Here is a 12,395-nt window from a genome sequence, read left to right as displayed (position 1 = left end):
CCCTCGCCATCGCCAGTGCCAACCACTGCCACTGCATCTTCTGTGGCGCCAGCTCCAGCTCCAGCGCCAGCATCAGCACCACCACCAGTGCCTGCACCGCCGGTGGGACCTGCCATCTCCCGCCATCTCCCGGTCGTCCCCATCCCCCACACCTCTTCCCATCCCTCTCCCGTTGTGAAACGTCCCAGCGGCACCCCAGCCTCTTCTGCTCCCAAGAAGTCGCAGACTCTCCCCCCTCCAACCCCCCAGGATGCCATGGATACCACCCCACCTGCCCTATCTACTCCCTCCTCTACCTCCCCCTCCTACAGGTACCTCCTTTCTCACCCTGGTCCCTCTCTCCTGGAGGCCCGCAATCTTACCCTTCTCCTCCGCCAGCACTTCCCCGGAGCCCCGATCTCCCTTCTCACCCCCCGTTGGGACTCCGTCCTGATCACATCCCCCAGCCCCACCCTCCACTCCGACATCCTCTCCCGCATTCCCCTCACCCGGTTTGGTCCCCATGCCTCCCTTGCCCCTGCTCCCTCCCCCTCCTCATCCCGACAACCCCAGCCGCCCCGTCGCCCACCGACCCTCACTGCCGTGATCACTCGGCTTAGCCCGATGATCACGGAGGAGGAGGTGTTGGCGGAGCTGAAGGCCCATCCCTATCTAGAGGTTCGAGCTGTCCGCCAGATTCACAATCCAGCCGGCCCCACCCACCTCATGCGGGTGTTCTCCGAGCATGCTCCCTCCATAGACCTCCTCCTCAAGGAGGGTGCCCTCCTTTTCAACCGCCGTTATAAGGTCGACCCCTCCCGCTCCCTTCCACAGTCCATCCGCTGCCTGAGGTGCTTGCGCTATAATGCACATCCTACATCTGAGTGCCGCGAGGCCCCCGTCTGCCCGCACTGCAATAGAAGCACACTTCCTCCGGCAGTGCCCCAACCTTCAGTCCCCCCCCCTCCTGTAACACCTGTAACCTCCAACACCCAACCTACTCCCAAAAGTGCAAGGCCCGACCCCCTCCCTCCGCTCCTGAACTCACTGTCCCTGTCCGCCCCTTGGATGCCCCCACCCCTCCCGGCAATTCCCTCCGTCCCCCCCCCACAGCTGAGGACATCATCTGCTTTGTAACCGTTGTCCTTCAGAACATCCACCCCTTTCAGCGCCCCCACACCCTCCAGCAGATATCCCTTGCCGCCCGTTCCGTCTTCCAGCTCAACACTTACGCCACCTACTCCCATAACCAGGCCCATTTTACCTTCTCCCGTCTCGACACCCTCGTCTAAATTCCCACTATGGCGCGACAGCAACGTATCCTGTTTAACAACATCCGTTCCCTTCCTGTCAACAAGAATCTCCTTATGCATACCCTCACCACCCACCGCGTGGATGCCTTCCTCCTAAACGAAACATTTCTCCAGCCCCACCATACTGTCCATACCTCGCCCTACCTCCTTCACCGCTCTGACAACCCCCTCCCGATAGCGCGTGGCGGAGTTGCCATTGGCCACCATCGCCAGATCCCTGTTCGGCTCCAACCCCTCCTTCCCAACCCCACGGAACACCTGATCCTTAGTCTATTCTTCCCCGGCCTCACCGTTACCTGCGCCACCATCTATGTCCGCCCTCTGCCCCTATTCCTTTTGACTTCCTTTCCCACATCGACCGTACCTTCTCCTCCTACGTGATTGCCGCAGATCTCAATATCCATAGTCGCTCCGCCACCCAGTTACGGCGGTGGCATCGGTTCCTCGCCACCATCCAAGGAGATGTCCTTCCTCTTCCCCAACACACCCGCCCTGAATCCAATACCACACCCGATGTCGTCCTAGCCTCCCCCAACCTCCTTGGCCGCATAGCGGTGGACGTCCTCGACCCTATTGGCAGTGACCATCTCCCTGTCCTTCTTACCACATCAGACGGTCGTCGCCCCCGTCCTGATCCTCGCCTTGACCCTCCCCCCAAGTATGTCCATGATTACTCCCGTGCCGACTGGAATGCATACCGGGATACCCTTACTACCCGAGTCGATAGCCACCCCCTCACCTACCACCGCCCACATGACATAACCCATGCCGCATCCTTTCTCCAGCAGACCTTGTCTGAGGCCGTGGAGGCCCACATCCCTACCGTCGCCATCCACCCGCACCGTCCCACTTTACCCCCACAGGCCGTCCTCCTCCTTCGAGAATCCCGTCGTCTCTACCGTGCCTTCCTCCACACGCGTGACCGGGACACACTACATCGCCACCGGCAACTCCAGAGACACATCCGGAACTTGCTCGCGGCTAAGAAACGCCGGGACTGGCGACAGACATGCACCCGTCTTACTGCTACCCTACCTATTAACTCGTCCAAATACTGGTCAGCCTTCCGCCGCCTTACTGGATCAAACCCCCCCCCCTTACTATCCCCTCCTTCATAATGACAATCCCTTTCCTGACAACCTTAGTAAGGCCAACCATTTTGCCTCCTACCTCACCGATGTCTTTACCATCCCTGACGATCCCCAGTTCGATTATTCCCTCTTCCCCGATGTCTGCGATCGAACTGACACCTCTATCCCTCCACTAGCTCCTGGCTTCCAGTATTTGGACAACATTACACACACTGAACTCAATAACCCTATAACTACTCAAGACATCATCGATATACTCCGCACCAAACGCAACACTGCTCCTGGTCACGACCGTGTTACTTACCGTCACCTCCGTGAAGCTCCCGCCCCTTTCCTCTCCACCCTGGCCAGGCTGTACAATGTGGTCTTGTCCACCGGCTTCTACCCCGACCTGTGGAAACCCTCCCGGATCCTGATGTTCCTCAAACCCGATAAACCACCTTCCGCTGTCTCCTCCTACCGTCCTATAAGCCTTACCTCGGTCTTCAGCAAGGTCCTGGAATCCATTCTAACCCGCCGCATCCACCAGCATCTCCACCGGCACCGCTTCCTTCCCTCCACCCAATGTGGCTTTCGACCATCCTTCTCTGCCGATGACCTTCTCCTTCACCTCACTCACCTCCTCTCCGAATAACTCAACTCCCGTCGCTCCGCCATATTCCTCTCCCTTGACCTTGAACGCGCCTATGACCGTGTGTGGCATTCTGGTCTCCTCTTCAAGCTCCAAACCTTTGCTCTTCCTATTAACTACGTCCGTCTGATCGCCTCCTTCATTTCCCACCGCCCTTCCTATGTCACTATCCACAACACTGATTCCTACACCTTCTACCCCTCTGCCGGTGTGCCCCAAGGTTCCGTCCTTTCCCCTCTTCTTTACCTTCTTTATACGGCGGACATGCCTCCACCTGCACCCCCCCTTCACCTTCTCCAGTACGCCGATGACACCGCCTTCCTTGCCCTTGCCCCCACCCTGCAACGCTCCCAACACCTTCTCCAATCCCATCTGGACCGGTTCACCTCTTGGTGTAACCAGTGGTTGCTTAAGGTCAATCCTTCCAAGACCCAGGCAATCATCGTAGGCAAAACCACCCCTTCCTTCCGTCTCCTTGATTTCTATCTTACCATTTATGGCCGTCCTATTAACCTCACACCCACCCTCAAGTACCTTGGCGTCAACCTTGACCGTCGCCTCTCCTGGACTCCTCATCTCCGGACAATCCAAGCCAAGGCACGCTCCCGACTCCACCTCCTGAAGCTCATTTCTGGCCGCACATGGGGTCTGGACCCCTCCACCGTCCTCCACACCTATAAATCTCTCATCCGCCCTATCCTCTGTTATGCCCATCCCGCCTGGATCTCTGCCCCGCCTACCTTTTGCAAATCCCTTCAAATCCTTGAACGGCATGCACTCCGCCTCGCCTATCGCATCCGCCTCCCTTCCCCCACGCGGCTCCTCTATGACCTCATCCCCTTCCCACACCTCCTCCTCTTCCTCCAACGGATACGGATCCTCTACACCTCCCGCAAGCTTGATCCTCCCCACCCGCTTGTCTCTTCCATCCTCTCCCACGCCAACCCCCTGCCGCGCCTGTACTCCTGTATCCCACCTGCTCTCCATCTTCACACTCTCCACACCCTCTCCCAAGGTGGCTTCCGCCGACTCCCCCTCCCGGATGATGCCCTCCTCCCCTCCATCTACCCCTACTACCAACTTTGAGCCTTGCCTTCCCCTCTCCTCTCATTTTCCTGTGGGCACCCACTCTCCCTTCTCTCCCTCCGTCTCTCCCTCCTTCCATCCTTACCTCCCCTCCCCCTCTCCCTGGGCTTCCACCCCCCTCTTTTCGTTTTCTCCCCTCCTCCTCCCTGGCATCCTATCTCCCCCTCCCTCCTTCCCTCCCCCTGTTTTCTCCCTTGGCAGGCCCCCAGCTTTTCGGTGTGGACAGTGCCCCTGCAAGCGCCGAAGCCCATCTCCGCAGTGTCCGTGTATTTCGTCCGGTCTGTGCCTCGAGTGTTTCTTCGTTTTCTGCTCCACCGTTCACCTGTGCTAGTGTTCTCTGTTCCGTGCTGTGCTGCCCGTTTTTTTTTTTTTTTTTTTTTTAACTGAAACAGTGCTGCGTCGGTGAACGACTTCAATTCTTTTTATTCTCTGTTGTCTTCTGATTTTTGTCCTCCATGTCTGTGTTTTGAGATTATGTCTTCCTGTTTTTATCTCTTGTATGTTTCTTGTGGCCGAAGAGCGGCATATTAGGCCGCTGCCGGCCTACCTTTGTAGGTATAAAATGACAATAAAGGAAAAAAAAACAGTACGGCATAAGGTGGGACGAGGCAGTCTGAATTACATTTTATAGATGTATTTCTCAAAAATCTCTGAGCCTCTCGCGGTCGTCGTCGTCGTCGTCGTCGTCGTCGCCTCCGCCGCCACCGCTTCTGCAGAAGTAGCAAATGGCCATTGTAGCAAATGCGTCGAGGGACACCCTGCCATCGATTCCGAATGCGCAAAGTGTGTGGTCTTGTTTTCCTGTCTGTGTTTGGTCGGTCTCGTAAGAGGTTGAATGTAACGAATGGGTGGGAAAGAGTAAGGGGCAGCGGCTGTGTGGAACGAAAACACAATTCCTCAGGGGCGTGAGCGTTTCGAGATGAGTCGTATATAAGTTATACTTGGTCGTTAGTGACCGTGTTGCCTAATGGATAAGGCGTCGGACTTCGGATCCGAAGATTGCAGGTTCGAATCCTGTCACGGTCGTGTTTTTTCAGTTCTGAAAAAGAAACATACCGTTTTAATGTAGCAATTGTGCAGTACGAAACCGTCTGAATGTTGCTGTTGACCATTTTGTGCTTGGAGATGGTCTTGAGCTTGAAACACACACAACAAGACCGGTGTTAACTAGCGAAATGGTCGGCAGAGTGCCCTCACCGCGAGGTTTGACTGGCACTTGCACATCTAAAACAACGTCGGAAAGTAACTCGTTCGGCTTTTGAGTCACGTCAAGTATGTGTGTTAATTTTGACGCCGCTAGCTCTGCAGATTGTCGTGCAATTCCTTTACCTCTCAAAAACGATTATGAAATAAAAGTGAAGTACGTGACGAGTGTGACGTTAGGAAAACATTAGGCAGCATGGAGAGATTCTGTAAGGGGACCAACCAACCCAAACGAGTACAGTGTGATCTGCTACCCAGCAGGTATCCAACGAGGCAGCACGGCTAGCTCAGTCGGTAGAGAATGAGGCTGTTAATCATAGGGTCGTGGGTTCGAGCCCTACGCTGGGCGGAACGGAGTTTCTTTCCGCTGCAGATGTAAATTACCGATTTTCTGATTAACGTGATGTAATAGAAGTAGCAACTTTAAAATTTGCCTACGTCTCAATCAGTCGCAAGAAAACTGTATTTGAAGGTGAAGGTGATTTTGTAGATATGTGTGAAAGTCATGTTCTGAAGTGCAGGTGGTTTTGTTTGAAGAGAACACGGCTACGTGTCAGATGTGTAGCCAAGCAGTAATGGGTCGCCATAGCTGCAAATATTAGTCGAAAATATGAAGTGCTGTCAGCTGAAGTCTGATGATTCAGACGACCGTACGCACGAAGAACGCAAAAGTTCCGCTAGGCCGCGCCTGTTTAGCTCAGTGGTAGAGCACTGATCTAGTAAACCAGGGCTCGTGAGTTCCATCCTCACAGGAGGAAGACAAATTTTGGGAATCAGTGGCGTTTATTCTGGCTCTATCTGCCGACGCGTACGGACGTGCCTCCTTTTGCTGCGTGTAGTCAGTGTTTCGCCAGTGTTTACTTTTGCGTTTCGGTGTTTTTGAGTTTTGTGATTTTATTCGTGTGTAACTTGTGATTCTTCTGCCTCCTGTGTGATCTGTTTATTTTGTTTTCTATCGACGATTATTTGTCGTTTGTGGAGTTTTCGGTAATTACCGGAATCTCCCCTTGATTACTGCATACCATGGCTACAACTGATAGGAAGAATACGCTGGTTTTTGCCTTTGCTAAGGAAACACGACGTGTTCAGCCGACTGCTCTGGAAATTCATGATTGGCTTGATCAGGTACTTGGCATAAATTCTGATAAGGTGCATACCACTCAGCTAGATACTGACAACTACTGTGTTTTCGTAAAGTTTTTGGATCCCGTTTCGGTCGATAAAATTATTGGAAAATTCGGGTATTATGTCGAATTTTTGCATAGAGACGGCACTACAAGTAAAGTGGCTATCAGGAGAGCTGATGCTCTTTATAGATCTGTGCGGGTGTTAAATTTACCTATCGAGATAGATAATGAGAAAATCAAGGTTGCCCTGTCTCAATTAACTTGAGGTAAAGGATATAGTTAACGAACGTTGGTAGAAGCAATTTAAAATTCAGAGCTTCTATGGTATTCGTTCGGTAGAGATGGAAGTAAAGACAAATATCCCATCTCATATAACTGTTGACGGGCATAAAGCACACGTGATTTATACTGGTCAAAGCCCTACGTGCCATATATGCAATGAATCGGGTCATTTAAGGCAGGAATGTCCCCGTCGTATCTTTGTACTAAAAACAAATTTAGTCCAACGCCGCAAGATGACCTTGAGCGAAGTTTTGGCAACCGATAACACAGCCAAACAGGGTGACGGTTCGGATCCTGTACCTAGTTCTGGAACTATTGCAGTTGATGGCAGTGATTTTCCACCCCTGGTAACACGCTTCAATTGTGATTCCTCTGCCCGTGAGTTAGACGTACTAACCAAGAAACGACCACTTGAACATACAGATGATCATTCTGATGATTACACCTCCCGACAATCTCCTGCTGTACGTAAACAGAAAGCTGGCGATGAAAATCTGCATGTGCCCCAAGACGGAATGCAAGTGGATTTAATTGCAGTTTCTGATACATCTCGCTCACTGCCAGAAAATGCAACGGCAGCTGCCGACAGCGAGAAAGTAGAAGTCCCCCAAGCAGTGACAACTTGCCCAGCTGAAAACAGCAATAATCAGCTGTTTACCGACGGGAACTTCGCGAAAGCGGTAGAACAACAACACCACGACACCGCAACAGCACAGCAACCGGCACCAGAGTGTAAACAAGAGAAAGTGTTTACTCCTGAACCGGAAAATAAGCAAACACCGTCGCAAGCATCACAACAAACGAAGGTAGCATGTAAACAGCAGACAGTGTTTACAAACCAGGTCTCTCTAGACACTGCTGCTGAAGCGGCCGCGTCGAGTGTTGCCACAACAAAATCAGGTCAGGGTTTTCAGGGCGTCCACCTTACTGTTTCTCGCAACCAAGCCAAACAAAAAGCGGAAATGTCAGACGTAAAATCACAGAAAAAAATACGATATGAAATTGTCAGAGAAGGTGCTTCAGATGAGCCTCCTGACACACTCAATGTCGAACAGCCCCTCAGTACTAAGGTGCAGGATGACAATGGCAGACAAACTAACGTTTAGCGACCGTGTTACTAGGACTGCTACCAAGTTCTGAATGACTGTAGTTCTAAACCGGATCTCAGCACTCCAAAAGTACAACAGGTTTTTTTTTTTGACCAACTTTGTCGGTGGCCAATAGCAAGTTAGAGATGCAAGCATACTCTATCACAACGATCAATATAAATAAAATTCGAACCTCATTAAAGCTAGCTGCTCTCAAGGAATTTTTGTATGACTCTGGAACCGATATCGCTTTGCTACAGGACGTTGTAACGTCGGAATTTGTAATACCAGGATACACCGCAATTGTTAACGTATCTTGTCAAACACATACAGGAACAGCGGTTCTGCTCAGGGAAGGGATTCCCGTATCTCAAGTGGAGCGGTTGGAATCTGGAAGGGCAATTAGTATTAACGTTTTCGGTACCACATTGATTAACTTATACGCTCCCTCAGGAAATAGTAATAGACAGGACAGGGCAGCATTTTATAAAGAGGAACTTATATATTTATTACGTCGAAACCGAAACAGTTTTATAATGGGCGGTGATTTTAACTGTGTGTTAAATCGTAAAGATCAACAACCACATTTTAACGGTTCTTTGGAACTTAAACGCCTAGTAACCGACCTAAAACTTAAGGACGCATGGGAACTAAAATATCCAACGAAGGTTGAATATACGTACATAACACAGACTTCGCGCAGTAGAATAGACAGATTTTATGTTTCCCAAAACTTGGAAAGATGTCTACTAAATTCAGAAATCGTACCTGTATATTTTAGTGACCACTGCAGTATGAAGGCGTGCATTAATTTAGCTCCACAGCCGATTGAGATTTTTAGGAACCAGTGGCATCTAAATGTCTCTCTCTTAAAAGAGCAAGGTTTGGCAGAAGCGGTATCGGATGCGTGGACCTTATGTCTGCGGTCGATCGAGAGGCACCCCACAGTATTTGACTGGTGGATTAAGGTTGCAAAGCCGAGACTGAGAAAAGTGTGTACCAGATACAGCACAGAAAGAGCGTGGGAGTTAAAAAACAGTATGGAATTTTATTACAGTTTGTTGCGGGACCTCTATGAACAGGCAAACGTGTCAACCATTAGATTACAAGACATCAGACACACCAAAGCGAAATTACTCGCCATTAAAAGACAACAGATGGGAGGTTTAAAACTGAAGTCCAAGGCGAAGTCGGTGGTAGATGATGAAACAACATCCTTATATCATCTGCTTCGGCATGCAAAGAATAGGCGACGCACTGTTATTAGTGAACTTAAAACCCCCAATGGGACAACACTGACGTCTCAGAAGGAGATTCTAAATGCAGTATACCAGTACTGCTATGCATTATATTCCTCCAGCCCACCTCACGAGGGGTCTCTGCAAGAGTTTCTCAGTGTTTTATCCCCACAATTGACAAGTTCTGAAAACGACGATATCCTTTCTGAAGTCAGTAACGAAGAGTTTCGTGAGACAATAACCAAGTCCCCGGTGAATAAATCTGCTGGACCCGACGGACTCCCTGTAGAATTTTACAGAAAGTTCTGGTTTTTAGTTGGTGACACGTTTACATGCATTGTCAATGAGATTTTTACGAGCAGACGATACCTGCAGATTTTAAAGACAGCAAAATTGTACTTTTACCGAAAAACAAAGGGACGAAAAGTTAAACAATTACCGCCCTATTTTCCTTTTAAACACTGACTACAAAATAGTATGCAGGATTTTAAAAAAGAGACTCTCCCCTCTGACCGACAAATTAATTAGTCAACATCAGTCAAGTGCAGCAAATAGAAGTATTTTAATACGATTTCTGAATATAGAGACATCATCGCCTTAGCATCGGTTTCCAATATCAAATGTGCTTTACTTTTTATAGATTTTAATAATTCCTTCGACTCGGTGAATCACCGCTTCCTATTTGAGGTACTGACAAAAATGGGACTCGTCCACAAAACACTTAATGTTATAAAAAACGTTGCTACTGGTCTGAACGCTGAATTAGCTGTCAACGGTCAGCTGACGCGGCAAATTCAAATAAACCGCGGCATCCCACAGGGAAGTCCCTTATCTATGTTTTTGTTTGTTGTGTCGTTAGAGCCCTTTTTAAGAAGTGTTCATGAAAGGTTAAAGGGCATAACTATAACTGGCAGGAAAACTGTAGTGAGAGCCTATGCTGACGATGTTGGTGTCGTCATAAGAGGGCAAGATGATGTAATTCGACTAGGGGCCATTCTTCAAAACTACTGCAGCGCATTGGGTGCGACAGCAAACTAAAATAAAAGTACAATCCTGGGAATGCGGGGTCTTGAACGGATACTCATCGATCGGGCGAAGTCAGTTACCACACATAAAACCCTGGGGACAATCCTGACGGTATGTCCAATGAGGATGACAGCCCTCAATTGGAAAGAGGTATTAACAAAGATTCAAGGGGGACTTACTGAGAACTCACAACGACTTATGAACCAAGTTCAGAGGGTCAGGTTCATAAACTTATGCATTCTCTCAAAGGCATTTTATATGGCACAAGTTTTTCCCTTGCCGAAGTTGATAGCTCAGAAAATAATGTCGAGGGTTGCAAATTTCTTATGGAAGGAGGAAATCTTCAGGGTTAACCTAAGAACTGCGACTTTACATCCTAGAAATGGAGGCCTCGGACTGGGGGACATACGCAATAAAGCATCTGCGCTTTTCATAAAAAGGTCTTTAAACATATTTCACGCCAACCCCGGCAGTATTACTACACAATTGTTTAAATGTGTCCAACCAGAAAGCCTTCAACCACCGGCAGACGTACAAAAAATTAACCCCCGCCTGCGATACGTTAGGCTCTTGTACACAGAATTGAGCTATGTTAACGAGAAACTCAGAACTTCACTGCAAATTACAGCCAGAGATATCATGAGACAAAGACAACAATATGAAGGACAAAATAAAATTGCCACGAAATATATGAGTCACAACTGGGATGCAATTTGGGAGAATATTAGTATTAACGGGCTCAATTCACATGTGATAACGGCATGGTACAAAGCCGTCAATAATATTGTCAGCACCAACGAGCGGCTTTATAAAATTGAGAAAGCTGAAACCCCCTTATGTCAGAAACGTAAACTAGTTGACACTGTGATTCATAGATTTACGTGTGCTGGAAATCTCAACAATTGGCATTGGCTCAGGAAAAGTCTTGCACTACTGCAACTAACGTCACCCAATTCCATTACTCCTATGTTGCTTTTCAGACCTGAAACTAAGTATTACCCCAAAACCAAAAATAATGCATTACATTGGTTAATGGGACAGTTTGTCCATTACATTATCAATAAAATAGGTGGTGACGACGAAACGGAGTTCAAGCTTTTTATGCAAATGGAGTACAGCAACATTAAGCAATATGCAGACCACAGGAAAATGTATGGAAACATGCTGATCATTTTATTCGAACGAATAGGTGTTGGTTAAAGCGCACAGTCAAACACTAAATTTACTATTATAGGAGTACTGCAGAAGAGAAGTATGAATCTACGTTCAAGATGAAGGAAATGCCTCCTCTTTTATCCATTTATGTTACGTCTGCAACCCAATAAGTGTCTCATAAATGCTCGATGTATATTCCAATATAATCACATGATTAGTACTCGAATGTCTGTTGACAGAAAACTCGAATGACGGCTTTGCAATGGGATCTCACCCCCAGATGTCGTACAACAAGTGCTCCTTACCACAATAAAGAGAGCAGGCGAAAAATATACACGACTATACCCGCTTTTCTATAACAATTAAAATGCACTGAATGAGCCATTTGGTGGGAGTGATGTTGGGGGCATCGTGGCCAGGCCTCGAGTTCTTTGACCCCTGCCCTCGTTGTCCCCGCCATGCGCCTACTGATATGCATCCTTATAAAAAACAATAAAAAGCGGTCCAAGGCGCCAGACTAAAAAATAAAAAAAAATGGATCAGGCGCCGGACTTCGGATCTGAAGATTACAGGTTCGAATGCTGTCACGATATATATATATATATATAAAAAAGTGGTAGAGCACTGGTCTAGTAAACCAGGAGTCGTGAGTTCCATCCTCACAGGAGGAAGACGAATTTTGGAAATCAGTTGCGCGTCATGGCCGTATAGCAAACAGTATCTGTGATGACGAACAATTAGCGAGAGGCGTTTTATTAAGAATTACTCTCAGATGTGATTAAGGCGAATGGCGCAGATAAAGCATTTGCCAAAGCGGTAAGGCATAAGGTGGGACGAGGCAGTCTGAATTACATTTTATAGATGTATTTCTCACAAATCTCTGAGCCTCTCGCGGTCGTCGTCGTCGTACGTCGTCGCCGCCGCCGCCGCTTCTGCAGAAGTAGCAAATGGCCATCGTAGCAAATGCGGCGAGAGACACCCTGCCATCGATTCCGAATGCGCAAAGTGTGTGGTCTTGTTTTCCTGTCTATGTTTGGTCGGTCTCGTAAGAGGTTGAATGTAACGAATGGGTGGGAAAGAGTAAGGGGCAGCGGCTGTGTGGAACGAAAACACAAATCATCAGGGGGTGTGAGCGTTTCGAGATGAGTCGTATATAAGTTATACTTGGTCGAAAAT

At 48.7% G+C, this 12,395-nt stretch overlaps 1 non-coding gene across 1 annotated transcript; it reads left to right on the top strand.

The window, feature by feature from the left end:
• Window positions 1-5,053: 5,053 nt before the first annotated feature.
• On the top strand, window positions 5,054-5,126 carry Trnar-ucg (transfer RNA arginine (anticodon UCG)). The gene has a single exon. It is a non-coding gene; the product is annotated as a tRNA-Arg (tRNA).
• Window positions 5,127-12,395: the final 7,269 nt, after the last annotated feature.

Source organism: Schistocerca gregaria, chromosome 3 (genome assembly GCF_023897955.1).
Source record: "Schistocerca gregaria isolate iqSchGreg1 chromosome 3, iqSchGreg1.2, whole genome shotgun sequence".
Classification (NCBI taxonomy): Eukaryota; Metazoa; Arthropoda; class Insecta; order Orthoptera; family Acrididae; genus Schistocerca; species Schistocerca gregaria.
Note: the sequence above shows the minus strand (reverse complement) of the source record. Positions and strands in the feature narration are given on the sequence as shown.